The 16,623-nt window shown below is 38.0% G+C and overlaps 1 protein-coding gene and 1 non-coding gene across 2 annotated transcripts in view; both read right to left on the reverse strand.

The window, feature by feature from the left end:
• Positions 1–16,623, reverse strand: part of ZRANB3 (zinc finger RANBP2-type containing 3) — a 282,932-nt gene that overhangs the window by 214,728 nt on the left and 51,581 nt on the right. The gene's annotated exons all lie outside the window — the stretch shown is intronic.
• Positions 6,414–6,485, reverse strand: TRNAC-GCA. Its single transcript has one exon. It is a non-coding gene; the product is annotated as a tRNA-Cys (tRNA).

Raw genomic sequence — 16,623 nt, forward strand, 5'->3', positions numbered from 1 at the left:
AAGTTTGCACTGCAGGGGCACAGGTTCAATCCTTGGTTGGGGAACTAAGATCCTATGTGCCTCAAAGTGTGGCCAAAAAAATAAAAAGTCTTCCTGATCTAAGATTTGCTGTTTCAAAATGATTTTATAAATACAGCCACAAGAAGTCCCTACTGCAATGATAATTTTTATTTTCCTGTCTACTGCTTCAAAAGCAAATAGACCAAAAGGCTAACAACTTGTGAACTTATAATTTTAAACCCATCCAGAAGCATTATCATCAGTTAAAATAATATTTCTAACGTCCTGGTTAGTAAGTTTTTACATAAAATAAATGGAAGTAAGTTTAATTCCAAAGGTCTCTGGTATCTGAATAAGGGCAATTTCTCATTGGCTTCCAAGATATTAGGTGTTGAATTTAATAAATTATGTTCCTTGCTCCAATAAGGTTTCTCAAGATGAAATTCATTTAAGTACTCTACTTTTGCCTTAAAACACCTAAAAATTTTATAACACATAAGAATCATATCTAATACAAACTATAATCCCTTGGAGTTATGCTGTCCATTATGGTAGCCACTAGCCAAATTAAATTAAAATTAAATAAAACCTTACAATTCATCCCTTCTGTCACACTAGCCACATTTTAAGTTCTTAAGCCATAAGAGCTAGCAGATACTATACTCGCTAGCACAGATATATATACAGCATTTTCTTCATCACAGAAAGTTCTCTTAGTGACATATTGTACAGGCTTGAAAATGATTGCTGAAGTTGATATGCCCATTAAGGATGAGTGTGTAAAACCTGTAATGATTACCTTCATCACTCCAGGTAGTTGATGGATAAGAGACTCAAATTACACTACCAATAAGAATAGCAGGTTTGACCTTTGCAACCAAATAAGTGGTAAACAAAATGCCTATAACTTAGCTTTGGTGACAAGTTCATAAAGCAGGTTTTTTTGTTATAAATAAATATAATCAGTATTACTATAATAGTAAATTATTTTGGCGAAGGGAACGGCAACCCACTCCATCATTCTTGCCTGGAGAATTCCATGGACAGAGGAGTCTGGTGGGCTACAGTCCATGGGGTCTCAAGAGTCGGACACGACTGAGCGACTAAGCACAGACAGCACTGCACAGATTATGTTAGCGTAATACAGTACTGGGAGTATGGGTCTAAAGATGTGAGCTTATAAACGCAAATACTGCACTTACACTGAGTACATGTCTCAGCAGGCCCTTTGGTACTGGGGTATAATGAAAAGACATTATCTGATGTAAAACTAGTCATATAAGTCATTTTCTGGCTGAAAAACATCAAATTTACTGAGCTCAATTTGCGTGTTAACAAAACTTAGACAATAGTATATGTCGCAGAAAGAATGTCAGGATTAAATAACTTCAAACCTGTAAATAATTTAGCAGAGTCTCCAGGCAAAGTAAGAACTCAAAAAACATTCCTAGCCGGGGAAAGACTGAATCCAATGTGAATTAAAATTAGAAAGCAAATATAATTTAAGGTAGAAAAAAAAAACATTAATTATTTACTCAGTCTTCAGATAGATGCACTTGTAAATCAACTGCCAGTAATAAACACAGTTCAGTTCAGTTGCTCAGTTGTGTCCGACTCTTTGCGACCCCACGAGTCTCAGCATGCCAGGCCTCCCTGTCCATCACCAACTCCTGGAGTTTACTCAGACTTGCATCCATCAAGTCAGTGATGCCATCCAGCATCTCATCCTGTCATCCCCTTCTCCTCCTGCCCCCAATCCCTCCCAGCATCAGAGTCTTTTCCAATAAGTCAACTCTTCGCATGAGATGGCCAAAGTACTGGAGTTTCAGCTTCAGCACAACTACTAGGCAAAAACATAAAAGCACCAAAAGACAGTCTCCCCAATAAATCTTGCAAAGGCATTTTCATTACTTTAATTGATCACAAATATTACAAAGCCCCTACATTCCTGTAAATGAGACCCCCCAAGGTCACATTAAAGACATATTCTCAAAGAGGGCATCCAGTTATAGAAATAACCTCTGATTATAATTCTGTACAACTAAGATAAGCACACACATATAACTACGCATAGCACCTAAAAGCCTGTGATTTCCTTTAAAAAAATCCTGTGGGGGGATTGGGCATGGGGGATCTACCTGGGTTATCACACATATACATACTTGAAAAGATTTACATTAAACATTTTAAATAATTTTACGGGATGAAGTAAGAAACTAGAAATTTTTATTGGGTCATTTGTAGTAGTCTTATCTTTCCAGAAACTGCATTAGGTCTTGCTTACAAATGCCAATTAACCCCCTTTTTCCTTCTATTTTCCCACAAAACTGTGTCAGAATATTTCTCTTTGACTGACATTAGAAATTGGTCACTGATACTGACTTTAGAGTTATAAGATTGGGTACTAAGTTTAATTCAGGGAATATCACTTTTACCTTGGAAGGAAAAGTTTCAAATCCATTCATTTATAAAATCATGAGTTTCTACATGTTAAAGTTTGCTGCATCTGTGGAAGATGCCGATATCCACAACCCTCATAATTTTAGGAAGCAAAAGAAACAAGAAAAGGGCTGAATTATTTTTATCTCAAAGATAATCTCAAAGATGTGCTACAGTCAATTTCAACAAAGAAATAAGGTCAGTTCTTGAAGACAAATTAAGCTGTTATTATTTTGACCTCAACTTATTCCAGAAAAGTGTTTCTCAGAGGAAAATGGGATTTTCTTTGCTTAACACTTTTCCTCTTCAAAAAGTGTAAGATCTGATGTAATATAACTTAAGTAAGTTCTCACCTCCTTTTGTTCTTCTTTCTCCTACACAGCCCCAGACCTTCAGGTGTCTTCAGAGCAAGGGTAAAAATGGCACTGATAGCACTGTGGGCAGTGTGAAGGTCTAAGATCCATGTCACATTCCTTAAAATAGAAGTGGCAACCTGGTGGGCACGCCTACAGGATTTGCTTCCACCCCTGGGTGCGTTTTGGAAATTCACATTAGTTGCTAACATACAAGAACCAGAGTGTCACACATAATATCCTTGAAAAACTGGGAAATCTGGCAATGTTAGATGAGTCCTCTGACATGACAACTGGCTGCACCCAGGTAGCTGCTGTCCCCCTGACATATGACTTAGCAATCAACTGGCCACATTGGGATGTGTTACTTGCCTGGCCACTGCAAACTGGTTTTATGAAAACTTGAAGGGCAGTTCTGAAGGATCCAAAGAAGAAAGTTAAGCAGTACATATGCTGATTTTACAGCCTGAATATGCCACTCATCTACCTTCTGTGGTTAGAAGGATCTTTCTACCATTTAATATTTTAAAAGCTGATGACAGTTGCTAAAAAGGGTTTCCCAGATGGCTCAGTGATAAAGAATCCGCCTGCAGTGCAGAAGATGTAGATTCAGTCCCTGGGTAGGGAAGATCCCCTGGAGAAGGAAATAGCAACCCATTTCAGTATTCTTGCCTGGGAAATCCCATGGACAGAGGAGCCTGGAGGGCTACAGTCCACGGGGTCACAAAGAGTCGGACATTATTGAGCAGGCATGTATGACAGCTGCTAAATGGGAGACTGTTTAGATGTGTTTGGACACTGGCTCTGCTTGAAAAGCAAACTGTATCAACGACTTCAATACCGTTTAATTAAAGACTTTTGTAGTCTGGACAGGCAAGATGAGCTCAGACAGCCCCAGCCTGAGTGCAAACTAGCACTAAGAAGAACTAAAGATGGCGGGGATGTGGGGGTGTGGTGGGGAACTGAAATGAAGTTACTTCGGTCTATAGAAGAGCAGAAGGAAAAGAGAATAAAAGAAGGTTAGGAGTCGATGGTGTCTTCCAGTTCGAGGTGCACAGTAGGTATGATGTAATGATTCCTGCATATATGGATCAGGTTCTTCTATTGATGAGGAAAATAATACTAAGCTGATTTGTCACAAGACACCCATGCGAATTTTTACATTCATAAATCTTTAGTTCTAGTTGCTTTTTAAAGTTCATGTATATATTTCCCCCTTAACTGGCAGTTACCTAATTCTGTCATCATCCTACCATCTGTCCCTATGAGAACTTAATGAAATCTATATCCAGGAGTACAAGTCTGAGTCATTAAACATTTATTTTCAACTTCACATCCATAATCAGTTTCATGTTCTACAAATTGATTCAATCCACCAAAAGAAATAACTAGAATTTGGAAAAAAACATTAAATGTCATTGCTGTATTTGTTGACCAAATTTCCTCTGGAATAGCCAGTCTGATTCCATCTGAGAATAATGATGAATTGTCACTTGACCTAAACTTTTTAGATTTTAAAAGGTTTTAATGAAAATATTCCTGAATGAGAAAAATTAAAGTTAGGATTAAAATTTTAAAAAGATGCCCTGATACAATTTTTCAATAAGGTAATTAGAATATAAGTTAATATGGAAACAGCATATTCACTCAGAAAGTATTTATCCTACGGCATCATAAATATTAATTGGGTGGCAAAATAAAGTTGATGGCTTCATCTAACAGATATTTTGCAGACCAAGTACTTCACAATCTAAATAAGACACTAGAAAAGAAATATCAATTAAATGCTGACAACACAGAGGAGAGCGACTAGGATAGTAAAGAATTTGAAAACATAACACATGAAGAATGGATGAATAAATTATTATCAAAGGAAAAATATTTGGAGAGGTGAGGATCAGGTATGATAGCAATATTCACATGCATATAAGGGCCTTACAAAAATAGTTTTAATAATGTGTTGAAATGGGAGATAGCATCGTGTGGAGAAAAGAACAGTAATTTGTGAGTTAGAAACCTGCAGTTCAAGTTTGGATCTTACTACTGGCAGCTGTGCTTCAGATCTTAGCTAACTGCTGTGGATGGGTCTCAGCTCTTGCTTCTATTAAATGGACAATAATAGTATACAAGGATCCCCGGCTTTAGAATTCTGTATCTGAAAAGTTAATGTATATAAAAGGTAAAAGCCCTTAGAAAATGTTTCGATTCTTTAGATGGAACGCTATCACTATTGCTGTAGATAGGTTTTCACTTCCTTTAAAGTAGATGAATTGTAGGTGTCATGTCTCTCTTTGTCCAATTCCTCTTCCTACGGCTTAGTTTGTATTTCCTGTTACATTTTCTTCTGGACTCAGCTTAAGACTGTGCTAAGTGGTTTAATTCTCCATATAAACAAATGAGCAGAGCATTACCTCATTTTCTCCCTTGTACTATGCAGTCACAGCTTTCCCCCTTAAAACTCCCAAATACAAACCCATTCTCTTCTGGGAGTAGTTAGACTCCCAGATGAGCACATCTAAACATATGTGGTTGTTCTTTCAGGTGTATCACAGAGACCAATTAAAGATGAAGTACACAAGTAAAGCATCACTAAAGGCTGATTCATGTGATATATTAATCCCCTCTGAAACTAACTTCAGTTCATCTGTATCTATACCATGATGCTCTTCCCTTCCCTCTTAAGAGGGATGATGCCCTGTCTTACTTTCTCAGAAATACTGATGATTATTTCTGTCATCTTTGCCTTCTGATTCTCTGTCTTGGCTGGATCATTTTTATTAGCTATCATTTACACATGATATACATTACCCACCTTAAAAATACACAAGAATACCTCTGTGGTCCTTACTTTGTCACTCTAAATTCAAAGCCAAGCTTCCAGCCTCATTTTTTGCCTCTCTCACTCCCTCAGTACTCCAGATCAACTTACATTCTGACAATTAAAAAAACACACACACACATTTATTTATTTTTGGCTGTGCTGGGTCCTTGCTGCTTCGCGAGGGCCTTCTCTAGTTGTGACGAGTGGGGGCTACTCTTCACTGTGATGCTCTGACTACTCACTGTAGTGGCTTCTCTTGTCATGGAGCACAGGATCTAGGGCTCATGGGCTCTAGAGCACAGGCTCAGTAGTTGTAGTGCACAGGCTTTGCTGCCCTACAGCACGTGGGATCTTCCCTGAGCAGGGATTGAACCCGTGTACCCTGCACTGGCAGGTGAACTCTTAACCACTAGACTACAGGGAAACCCTTTTTACCATTTCTTTAAGCACTGGCTCTGGAAACAAAATGTATTCTGGCTTCTCCTTTTACACTAGTAAGTGTAAAAAAATTACTTCACATCTCTACCTTAGTTTTCTGGATTGTAAAATGGGAATAATCATTTTCAAAGTGGGGACACCAGCTCAATATATATGTGTTGAAAATTAAATCTTGCGCAGAGTTTATACTTTCAACAACATAAAGTTAAATTTTCAGTGAACCATAACATGTGTGTGTTAGTCACTCAGTTGTGTCCAACTCTTCATGACCCCCTGGACTATAGCCCGCCAGGCTCCTCGGTCCATGGGATTCTCCAGGCAAGAATACTGGAGTGGGTTGCCATTCCCTTCTCCAGAGGATCTTCCCAACCCAGGGATCAAACCTGGGTCTTCTGCATTGCAGGCAGATGCTTTACCATCTGAGCCACCAGGGAAGCCTCGAAATATAATACAGTGATACATAAAAAGTCAGCAAATAATCCAAGCATCTTATCCTTCTGTTTCCCTCTTATTACCTGATGTCTCCTTGTTTATTTTTCATTAGTGCCACTATTAATACTTAGCAACGATCACAGATGGTTGGAAACTTAGACCAGTGCAAGTACTATTTGATAAACACTCTAGTTACTGCAATGTTTCACTTGATAAGCAAGAAAAAAACATGCTTAAAATAATGTTCTGGAATAACAGTGGATTATTCTTCCTTACGATACTTCCCTAAGCACTTCGTTTTGCTAAAACAATCCCATGAAAACTCTCCACCTATACTCCACTCAGTTAGTAACTGTGTATTTGTTCTTCAAAACCCAACTTAGTCCCCTGAGAAACATTCACAGACAACCTCTGTTCTATGCTTCCATCTTCATTCCATATCCTCTATATACCTTGAATATCCTCCTACTGTGACATCCATCACAATATAATAAAAATTCTTTACGTATGATATGCTATTTAATACTAGGCAGTATATTGCTTGGAGATAAGACACTATTTTACTTATTTCTGCATTTCAAGGGCCTCTCTCAGTGCCCAGTGCAGAGCCATTCAATGAATATTTATCTGAAATGACTTCAGAAAATAAACAGGATAGTTGGACCCTGTTTGAGAAATAAAGTTCAGTTCTATGAAATGTCATTCCAACTGGGAATTCATAATAGAAAGTAGTGATTTCTTTGCCTTTATGTGATTTATATTTGTTTTTAAATTTTTTTGCTACTCTGGTAGAATAAATAAACATTCTTTAAGATTATGGTACATGTAGATAAACCTCATTCTGCTTCTAAAAAAAATTAGCCCTCATGGTTAGACTTTTGCTATCCTGATTTCCTTAAAACATAGCAAGAGTCTACTCCTAAATCAGGAAATTAAAAATGGTTGAACAATAGCTGTAAATCAAAGAGTCAGAGCAAATCAAAGATGGCCCCTTGGATTTTCCGGGCTCCCTTACAAACCTTCCCTTGTGACTCAGCTGATAAAGAATCCACCTGCAGTGCAGGAGACCTGGGTTGGATCCCTGGGTTAAGAAGAGCTCCTGGAGAAGGGAAAGGGAGCCCACTTCAGTATTCTGGCCTGGAGAATTCCATGAACTGTACAGTTCATGGGGTTGCAAAGAGTCGGATATGACTCAGCGACTTTCACTTCAATGGAAATTAGATTTTACCTCAGGAACTTACTTTTTTTAATTTTAAATGTATTAATTATTCAATTGAAAGATAATCTGGAACTTACTTTTCATCATTAAGATAAGAAAAATAAAAATTTCTTATGAAAATAACAAACATGTTTGCAAACAATGATTTTGTAGTGAGAATATCAGCTATAATAAACTGCCTGAATCTGGTAACAATTAACATTGAGAAAATCATCAAGAATTATCTGTCTCAATATATCTACCTGTATACAGTAACATCTAAATATTAGGAGTAACATCTAAAATGAGATCATAGAAATTAACGTATAAATGATGAAACATACATAAATGCAAGTAATGATCACCACAGATACAAGTATATTGATCATATTTAAAATTAAACCTCTATGGTTCCTGCTGATCAAATTAACTTTTCATTGACTAATTTTATTTGATGCACACAAAGATAAATGTATATACACACCTAATATATCTATATCATATCACAGAAACTGAAATTACTTAAAATAGTTTTGTACTTCCTCTTTACTAAAGCAAACAGCTCACAAAATAATATTGGTTATTTGATCACTATTTTGGCTACATGATTAGGTATGAAGATTCTAGGATAAAACTATCTGGACCATAAGGAGAGTTATTTTAATCATTATCAGATCAAGAAGATGATTAATAATTTTAAATTCATCTTAAACATATAATCATAATAATCATAACAGAAATCAGTATGCATAGAATCTCAATTTGAGAGGACGAAAGTGACAAACTGCTTGTTTGGGTTTCTTTAAAAATAAAGTCTGAGACAGGCATGCAATGCAATAGAAGTCACATATATGCTACATCTGTAAGCAGCAGCAACACAACTCTCAAAAACAGATTTATGTACGAACGTAGATATATTATGATTAAACACAATAGAAATGGAGAACAGAGGTTTTATTTAAGTTCAAACCCTAACTCTATCATTAAGTCAGCAAGTTACTTAATATATCAAAGCCACAGCTTTCTCTTAAAAAAAAAAAAAACCTGGGTAACACCACCACCATTGCAGAGATCTTATAATAATTAAGGAACATAAACAAAACTTTTTTTAGAGGCTTGTTTCACAGTAACAGTTGCCCTTTTGCTATTTTCAAATGAAGTTAACATTCTTGTCAACAAAATAGAAACTTTTTTGAAGTATTGGTTGAGATTTTGAGTTTGGGCAAAGAATTTTTGGTAAAAGAGGAAAGAGAATTCCAATAAAACAATAAGGCTGATTTAGCATGTGGTGAAAGAACCTGGAAAGTGAAAGTGTCTCAGTCGTGTCCAACTTACTCCATGGAATTCTCCAGGCCAGAATACAGGAGTAGGTAGCCTTTCCCTTCTCCAGGAGATCTTCCCAACCCAGGGAACAAACCCAGGTCTCCTGCATTGCAGGAGATTCTTTACCAGCTGAGCCACAAGGGCAGCCCAAGAATACTGGAGTGAGTAGCCTATCCCTTCTCCAGTGGATCTTCCCAACCCAGGAATTGAACCGGGGTCTCCTGCACTGCAGGGAAAGCAATGGCAACCCACTCCAGTACTCTTGCCTGTAAAATCCCATGGATGGAGGAGCGTGGTAGGCTGCAGTTCATGGGGTCACTAAGAGTCAGACACGACTGAGTGTCTTCACTTTCACTTTTCACTTTCATGCATTGGAGAAGGAAATGGCAACCCACTCCAGTGTTCTTGCCTGGAGAACCCCAGGGACAGGGGAGCCTGGTGGGCTGCCGTCTATGGGGTTGCACAGAGTCGGACACGACTGAAGCGACTTAGCAGCAGCAGCAAGCAGCTCTTGCACTGCAGGCGGATTCTTTACCAACTGAGCTATGACGGAAGCCCCCATTCTTTAAAAATCTAACAACAACAAAATCTCTGTACAAGCAAGATATAATTTGTGGACTCCTATCCTCATGCTGGTCCCATCACTTCATGGGAAATAGATGGGGAAACAGCAGAAACAGTGTCAGACTTTATTTTGGGGGGCTCCAAAATCACTGCAGACGGTGACTGCAGCCATGAAATTAAAAGACGCTTACTCCTTGGAAGGAAAGTTATGACCAACCTAGATAGCATATTCAAAAGCAGAGACATTACTTTGCCAACAAAGGTCCGTCTAGTCAAGGCTACGGTTTTTCCAGTGGTCATGTATGGATGTGAGAGTTGGACTGTGAAGAAAGCTGAGCACCGAAGAATTGATGCTTTTGAACTGTGGTGTTAGAGAAGACTCCTGAGAGTCCCTTGGACTGCAAAGAGATCCAACCAGTCCATTCTGAAGGAGATCAGCCCTGGCTGTTCTTTGGAAGGAATGATGCTGAAATTGAAGCTCCAGTACTTTGGCCACCTCATGCGAAGAGCTAACTCATTGAAAAAGACTCTGATGCTGGGAGGGATTGGGGGCAGGAGGAAAAGGGGGCAACAGAGGATGAGATGGCTGGATGGCATCACTGACTCGATGGACGTGAGTTTGAGTGAACTCTGGGAGTTGGTGATGGACAGGGAGGCCTGGCAAGCTGCAATTCATGGGGTCGCAAAGAGTCGGACACGACTGAGCGACTGAACTGAACTGAACTGAACTGAATCCTCATGCAAAAGGCCAGGCTGGATGAAGCCCAAGCTTCAATCAAGATTGCCAGGAAAAATATACACAAGATGATACCACCCTTTTGGCAGAAAGTGAAGAGAAGCTAAAGAGCCCCTTGATGAAAGTGAAAGACAGTGAAAAAGGCTGGCTTAAAACTCAACATTCAAAAAACAAAGATCACCGAATCCAGTCATCACTTCATGGGAAATAGATGGGTAAACAATGGAAACATTGACAGACTTTATTTTCTTGGGCTCCAAAATCACTGCAGATGGTGACTGCAGCCATGAAATTAAAAGACGCATGCTTCTTGGAAGAAAAGCTATGACCAACCTAGACAGTATATTAAAAAGCAGAGACATTACCTTGCTGACAAAGGTCCATACAATCAAAGTTATGGTTCTTCCAGCAGGCATGTATGGATGTGAGAGTTGGACCACAAAGAAAGCTGAGCCCTGAAGAACTGATGCTTTTGAATTGCGGTGTTGGAGAAGACTCTTGAGAGTCCCTTGAAATGCAAGATCAAACCAGTCAATCCTAAAGGAAATCAGTCCTGAATATTCACTGGAAGGACTGATGCTGAAGCTCCAATACTTTGGTCACATGATGCAAAGAACTGACTCATTGGAATAGACCCTGATGCTGGGAAAGATTGAAGGCAGGAGGGGAGGGGACAACAGAGAATGAGATGGTTGGATGGCATCACCGACTTGATGGACATGAGTTTGAGCAAGCTCTGGGAGTTGGTGATGGACAGGGAAGCCTGGCATGCTACAGTCCATGGGGTTGCAAAGAGTCAGACAGGACTGAGTGACTGAACTGAACTGATCCTGGTGGCTCAGATGGTAAAGAATCTGCTTGCAATGCAGGAGACCTGGGTTTGATCCCTGGGTCAGAAAGACTCCCTGGAGAAATGAATGGCTACCCAGTCCAGTATCCTTGCCTGGAGAATTCCATGGACAAAGGAGCCTAGTAGGCTACAGTCCATGAGGTTGCAAAGTATTGGACACAACTAAGTGACTAACATTTTCATTCCAACAACATTTTGAATAATATAACATATATAAGAATATTTAATGTTAAAAATAAATAAAAATGAAATAATGTTATGACTAAAAAAATAATATTTAATATTACTACAAATCTACCATTCACTCTCCCAGTGTGCAGTTTTAACCGCTGCCTTAACTTAACTACTGATCAATACAACATTCTCTTTTTGTCACTATCAATAGAACAGCATAAGCTAGCTATTTATCAAGAACTAGAATACTACTTGTTAAAAGATATTTAATTGTGCTTCTTTAGGATTTAGTAAATATTCTAAAATATTTCCAAAGTAGGTGTGTTTTATTGTCTTGATTTTAATTAACAAAAAAATACCCTCAAAATGAAACAAGCCCAGAGAAGTGAATTACTTCAAATAATGAATCAAATTTTTGTCCAATGAACAATAATTTTGCAAATGATAAAAACAAAATGTCATTTCACTTTTTTTTTAAACAGGAAGTTTGCACCAAGCCATGAGAGAAATTATAGCAATTTCTTAATGAATACAGTTCCATTAAGCAGCCCACTGGAACACGGTGTAAAGAGAAATAGCACATATTGGCTTTTGCAAGTGTGGGTGTCCTGGTATTCTTGGGATTTTTCACCCACTCATATGAGTCAGCTTTATATAACACTGCAACATATAATTTCCCTCCTACTAACAACCCAACACTTCAGAGATAACATCTCACCATGAGTTATTTAAGGAATATGGTAACTAAGAACATTTTAATACTTTATCAAATGTGCAAACAACCAAATTATTACTATGTCAGCAACAAGCTCCTTGGCTTCCAAAGAAGCATTCCATAATATTTCAGTGTTGTAAGTGTTTGCGGGAACTCGTTAAGAAAAAATGTAAATTGTTTCTTCATAATCAGAAATATCATGTCATTTTAAAATCTAAGTATTTTACCAAATATCAGGCATTTTTGTACATAAAGGAAATCAACTAATTAGGTAGTGATTTAGCAATTACATTCTTTCTGGGAAATTATTTCTATAGCTACTAAGGATCCTTATGTACTAGGGTTCAAGAGATGTAGGATTAAGTTTATGGTGTATCAATTCTGAAGGGTAATTGGAAGGGAACGTTTGTAAAATCAGATTACCACAAGTAGGAATGATTTTTTGTTGATCTAATAGAACTCCAGAACTCCAAATAGAAATCCAGATCCTTTTTTGTTGTTTATTCTAAAATGCTTGTGTTTCCAAAACCAATACAGAATTGTAAAGTAAAAATTAAAAATAAATAAATAAATTAAAAAAAAAAAAATAAAAAAAAAATAAAATGCTTGTGTTTACACTATTTTGGAAAACACTGATTCTATGACTAGAATTTGAAAAATCTTAATTATATTGAGATATTTTCTATTAAATTATTTATCATGATGAGATAACATTAATTTTCTTTCATGAAAGGAATGCATCTGCCCAAGAAAAGTAGACAGGAATAAAAAATGCAATTTAAAATAGCAAACAGATTGCACAACAAAGGAAACTATAAGCAAGGTGAAAAGACAAGCCTTCAGAATGGGAGAAAATAATAGCAACGAAGCAACTGAAAAAGAATGTTAAAAATATATAAGTAGCTCCTGCAGAAAAATAAATGACCCAATCAAAAAATGGGCCAAAGAACTAAACAGACATTTCTCCAAAGAAGACATGCAGATGGCTAACACACACATGAAAAGATGCTCAACATCACTCATTATCAGAGAAATGCAAATCAAAACCACAATGAGGTACCATCTCAGGTCAGAATGGCTGCGATCCAAAAGTCTACAAACAATGCTGAAGAGGGTGCGAAGAAAAGGGAACCCTCTTACACTGCTGGTGGGAATGGGAACTAGCACAGCCACTATGGAGAACAGTGTGGAGATTCCTTAAAAAGCTGGAAATAGAACTGCCATACAACCCAATAATCCCACTGTTGGGCATATACACCGAGGAAACCAGAACTGAAAGAGACACGTCTACCCCAATGTTCATCACAGTGCTGTTTACAATAGCTAGGACATGGAAGCAACCTAGATGTCCATCAGCAGACGAATGGATAAGAAAACTGTGGTACATATACACAATGGAATATTGCTCAGCTATTAAAAAGAACGCATTTGAATCAGTTCTAATAATGAGGTGGATGAAACTGGAGCCTATTACACAGAGTGAAATAAGTCAGAAAGGAAAACACCAATACAGTATATTAACACGTATATATAGAACTTAGAAAGATGGTAACAATGACCCTAAATGCAAGACAACAAAAGAGACACAGGTGTAAAGAACAGACTTTTGGACTTTCTGGGAGAAGGTGAGGGTGGGGTGATTTCAGAGAATAGCATTGAAACATGTATATTCAGTTCAGTCGCTCAGTTGTGTCCGACTCTGCGACCCCATGAATCACAGTACACCAGCCATCCCGGTCCATCACCAACTCTCGGAGTTTACCCAAACTCATGTTCATTGAGTCAGTGATGCCAGCCAACCATCTCATCCTCTGTCGTCCCCTTCTCCTCCTGCCCTCAATCTTTCCCAGCATCAGAGTCTTTTCAAATGAATCAGCTCTTCGCATCAGGTGGCCAAAGTATTGGAGTTTCAGTTTCAACATCAGTCCTTCCAATGAACACTCAGGACTCATCTTCTTTAGGATGGACTGGTTGGATCTCCTTGCAGTCCAAGGGACTCTCAAGAGTCTTCTCCAACACCACAGTTCAAAAGCATCAGCTCTTCTGCACTCAGCTTTCTTTATGGTCCAACTCTCACATCCACACCTGACCACTGGAAAAACCATAGCCTTGACTAGACGGACCTTTGTTGACAAAGTAATGTCTCTGCTTTTTAATATGCTGTCTAGGTTGGTCATAACTTTCCTTCCAAGGAGTAAGCGTCTTTTAATTTCATGGCTGCAATCACCATCTGTAGTGATTTTGGAGCCCCCCAAAATAAAGTCAGCCACTGTATGTTACCATATGTGAAATATATCACCAGTCCAGGTTTGATGCATGAGACATGGTGCTCAGAGCTGGTGCACTGGGATGACCCTGAGAGATGGGATAGGGAGGGAGGTGAGAGGGGGGTTCCGGATGGGAGATGCATGTACATCCATGGCTGATTCATGTCTATGTATGGCAAAACCCATTACAATATTGTAATTAGTTTCCAATTAAAATAAATAAATAATTTTTAAATTAAAAAATAGCAAATAGAAAAAAATAAAATAGATACAAGAATCTTTTCCCTTAGAGATTCATGGTATACTAAAGAGAAGCACCAACTTTATAACTGATGGGAAACTAATTTAAAATAAAAAATACTGTAGTTGATGACCTCATGGTACATGAGTCATTTCCACCATACACTACTCAAATTAGACATGAACTGCTTCAAACCCACAGACATTACACACAGTTTGGGGCTATCTCAGGGTTCTTGCACTGCTGCTCTATGAATTTTTTGTTTCCAGTCTGGAACCATAACACGTGGGAATCTACAGTATAATAGAATGCCGCATCAGCTTTTTATTTTAACATGAAGCTGTAATATTCTCACAGAAGGAAAGGATATAGAATAGGAAGAGTACCTTCCCTAGAGACAAGCAGAAATAGGTCCAAGCCTTTACTACATCTTTTCCTGACTATGGGGGAGACAGAGAGAGAGTGTGTGTGTGTGTGTGCACGTGTGTGTGTGTGCACGCTCCATCACTCAGTCATGTCTGACTCTTTGCGACCCATTGGACTGTAGCCCACCAAACTCCTCTGTCCGTGGGACTCTCCAGGCAGGAATACTGGAGTGAATGGCCATGCCCTCCTCCAGGGGATCTTCCCGACCCAGGGATTGAAACTGTGTCTCTTCTATCTTCTGCATTGGCAGGTGGATTATTTACCACTGCGCCCCCTGGGAAGCCCTATAAGTATTGTACTTCAGATAAATCATCCTGAGAGCTAAACAGTGCACTGTTCATAAATTTGTTACAAACAAACCTATTCAACTTTTAGTTTCTTAATAGGTAGAAGAAAATTAGTAAAAAGTATATACCTCATAGGATTCTAGACTTATACATGTAAAGTTTCTAGCACCTAACATGTGCTTTTCAAAATTAAGTTCATGTACCTACTTATTCCTATGCCCTAAGGAAGGGAAGCATTCAACACTAGTACACAGTAATACATTTGTGATTGTGGTAAAACATATAAAACATCAAATTTACCTTGTTAACCATTTTTAAGTGTATAATTCAGTGGCATTAAGCACAGTCACATTGTTGTGTAACCATTACCAACCACTATCCATTACCTGAACTTTTTCATCATCCCAAACTGAAACTCTGTGCCCATTAAACATTAACTCCCTATTCTCTCCCTCCTTTCACCAACTCCTGGCAATTATTCTTCTACTTTCTTTCTCTATGAATTTGACTATCCTAGGTACTCCATGTAAGTTCAATCATACAATTTTCATTCTTCATAATACATTTTAAAGTATCAAATAATGCAATGGCACTATATTTTAAAAAAAATCCTCTTTCAGAAAAACATCTAAAATAAATAACTGCATTCATATCAACATTACAAAAATGTTTATATATGCTCAAAATATTTGGGCTCAGAAAAGGACATTCATTGACTAATCCATTTTGTGGTATAAATTGGAAACTATGACCAGTATGCATAAAATACTGTTAATAAGTACTAAGCAAAAGAATACATATAAAAGGATCCAGGAAAAGTACATTAACTTCGTCTCAAGATAGTAATATCCCCCAAACACAAGAGGAAAGTCTAAGACAGCAAAAAAGGTAATATGGAAGTACCACATTCAATTTTTAAATGTTTTTGTTATACAACATTGTATCATACCACATCACTAGGTAAGCCAACAGCATTATTTTCGTGCCTACATACAGATAATAGTTTTTTGGTATGTGTCTTAAAAGAACCAAGGTCAGTATCAAAGATTTCTGGCACTGACTATAACCCATGGCAGACTTTTATTAGCCCCCAGGTGGCAGTGTGACCCAGAGCAGTAGATCGCACTTTCTCAGCTCTGGATCTCCCAGTACAAAACCACACCCTTTCAAAAAGGAATCTTACTTTACCAACAGACAAATGTACGTACAGGAACAAACCAAGAACAATTTCCTTCCAGTTTGAGTAAAAATGAATCCTTTGGATTCTGCCACATACTTCAGTTCAGTTTCAGTTCAGTCACTCAGTCGTGTCCGACTTTGTGACTCCATGGACTGCAGCACTCCAGGCTTCCCTGCCCA

Source organism: Oryx dammah, unplaced genomic scaffold (genome assembly GCF_014754425.2).
Source record: "Oryx dammah isolate SB20612 unplaced genomic scaffold, SCBI_Odam_1.1 HiC_scaffold_27, whole genome shotgun sequence".
Lineage (NCBI taxonomy): Eukaryota > Metazoa > Chordata > Mammalia > Artiodactyla > Bovidae > Oryx > Oryx dammah.